General features: G+C 52.6%; 1 long non-coding RNA gene across 1 annotated transcript; it reads right to left on the bottom strand.

Annotated features, from left to right (window-relative positions):
• Positions 1 to 266, bottom strand: LOC106819433. The gene is made up of 3 exons (XR_001395422.1): positions 252 to 266; positions 172 to 181; positions 1 to 61 (listed from the first exon to the last, which is right to left on the bottom strand). It is a non-coding gene; the product is annotated as an uncharacterized LOC106819433 (long non-coding RNA).
• Positions 267 to 2344: the final 2078 nt, after the last annotated feature.

Here is a 2344-nt window from a genome sequence, read left to right as displayed (position 1 = left end):
TCATCTATATTTGGCCTACTCGTCTTCCTCTCTTTCTGTCACTCTCACCCCTCCTCTCTCTCTCGCCCCCGCTCTCTGTGTCGCTGCCTCTCTCGCTTCACCTATCTATCTATCTCGCTCTCGCCCTCTCTTTCGCGCGCGTTCTCTCTCCCCTTCTCTCGCTCTCACCACCTCTCTCTCGCTGTCACTCTTTCATCTATATTTGGCTCGCTCTCGCCTTCCTATCTCTTTCTCTCACTCTCACCGCCCACTCTCTCTCTCTCGTCATTTCTCTCTTTCTCTCTCTGTGTCTCTCGCCCGCGCTCTGTGTCTCTGCCTCTCTCTCTCTCTCTCTCTCTCTCTTTCACTCGCTCTCGCCTTCATCTCTCTTTCTTTAATTCTCACTCTCATCATCTCTCTCTCTCGCCGTCTCTTTCGCGCGCATTCTCTCTCCCCTTCTCACTCCCTCTCGTTCTCTTTATCTATCCATCGCTCGCTCTCGCCTTCCTCTCACTCTCACGATCTCTCTCGCCCTCTCTTTCGCGCGCGTTCTCTAACCCCTTCTCTCGCTCGCTATCACTCTTTCATCTGTATTTGGCTCGCTCTCGCCTTCCTATCTCTTTCTCTCACTCTCACCGCCCACTCTCGCTCTCCCCTTTCTCCCCTTCTCTCGCTCTCACCCCCACTCTCTCGCTGTCACTCTTTCATCTATATTTGGCTCGCTCTCGCCTTCCTATCTCTTTCTCTCACTCTCACCGCCCACTCTCTCGTCATTTCTCTCTCTCTCTCTCTCTCTCTCTCTCTCTTTCTTTCTCACTCTCGCTCTCATCCTCTTTTTCGTGCACGTACTCTATCTTTTCTCTCTCTTTATCTATCTTTCCCTCGCTTTCTCTAACTCTCACCATCTCTCTCGCCTGCTCTGTCGTGCGCATTCTCTCTCTCCCCTCCCCTCCTCTCTCTCTTTTTCTTTATCTATCCATCGCTCGCTCTCGCCTTCCTTTCGTTCTCTAGCTGTCTCTCTCTCTCTCTCTCTCTCTCTCTCTCTCTATCTTACTCACTCTCGCACTTTGTCAATGTTTCTCCCTCTCCCTCGCTATCACCTCCCCCTCTCCTGTTCTCCCTTTCTCGCTCTCGATCTCTCTCACTCCCACATTTTCTCCCTCGCGCCTCCTCGTTCTCTCTCTCTCTCTCTCGCGCACGCTCTCATCCTCGCCCGCGCTCTGTGTCTCTGCCTCTCTCGCTTCACCTATCTATCTCGCTCTCGCCCTCTTTCACGCGCGTTCTCTCTCCCCTTCTCTCGCTCTCACCCCCCTCTCTCGCTGTCACTCTCTCATCTATATTTGGCCTACTCGTCTTCCTCTCTTTCTGTCACTTTCACCCCTCCTCTCTCTCTCTCTCGCGCACGCTCTCATCCTCGCCCCGCTCTGTGTCGCTGCCTCTCTCGCTTCACCTATCTATCTCTCTCGCCCTCTCATTCGCGCGCGTTCTCTCTCCCCTTCTCTCGCTCTCACCCCCCTCTCTCGCTGTCACTCTTTCATCAATATTTGGCTCGCTCTCGCCTTCCTATCTCTTTCTCTCTCTCTCTCTCTCTCGTCATTTCTCTTTCTCTCTGTGTCTCTGCCTCTCTCTCTCTCTCTCGCTCTCTTTCACTCGCTCTCGCCTTCCTCTCGCTTTCTTTAACTCTCACTCGCATCATCTCTCTCTCTCGCCTTCTCTTTTGCGCGCATTCTCTCTCTCCTTCTCACTCCTTCTTGTTCTCTTTATCTATCCATCGCTCGCTTTTGCCTTCCTCTCACTCTCCCGATCTCTCTCTCACCCTCTCTTTCGCGCGCGTTCTCTAACCCCTTCTCTCGCTCACTGTCACTCTTTCATCTATATTTGGCTCGCTCTCGCCTTCCTATCTCTTTCTCTCACTCTCACCGCCCCCTCTCTCTCTCGTCATTTCTCTCTTTCTCTCTCTGTGTCTCTGCCTCGCTCTCTCTCTCACTCTCTTTCACTCGCTTTCGCCTTCCTCTCGCTTTCTTTAACTCTCACTCGCATCATCTCTCTCTCTCTCGCCTTCTCTTTCGCGCGCATTCTCTCTCCCCTTCTCACTCCTTCTCGTTCTCTTTATCTATCCATCGCTCGCTCTCGCCTTCCTCTCACTCTCACGATCTCTCTCGCCCTCTCTTTCGCGTGCGTTCTCTAACCCCTTCTCTCGCTCGCTGTCACTCTTTCATCTATATTTAGTTCGCTCTCGCCTTCCTATCTCTTTCTCTCACTCTCACCGCCCACTCTCTCTCTCTAGTCATTTCTCTCTCTCTCTCTCTCTCTCTCTCTCTCCACAGCTCTCTCTCTCTCTCTCTCTCTCTCTCTCTCTCTCTCT

The sequence above is a fragment of the Priapulus caudatus genome, unplaced genomic scaffold (genome assembly GCF_000485595.1).
Source record: "Priapulus caudatus unplaced genomic scaffold, Priapulus_caudatus-5.0.1 Scaffold3430, whole genome shotgun sequence".
Classification (NCBI taxonomy): Eukaryota; Metazoa; Priapulida; class Priapulimorpha; order Priapulimorphida; family Priapulidae; genus Priapulus; species Priapulus caudatus.
The sequence above is the reverse complement of the archived record's forward strand: the minus strand, read 5'-3'. Positions and strand labels throughout refer to the sequence as shown.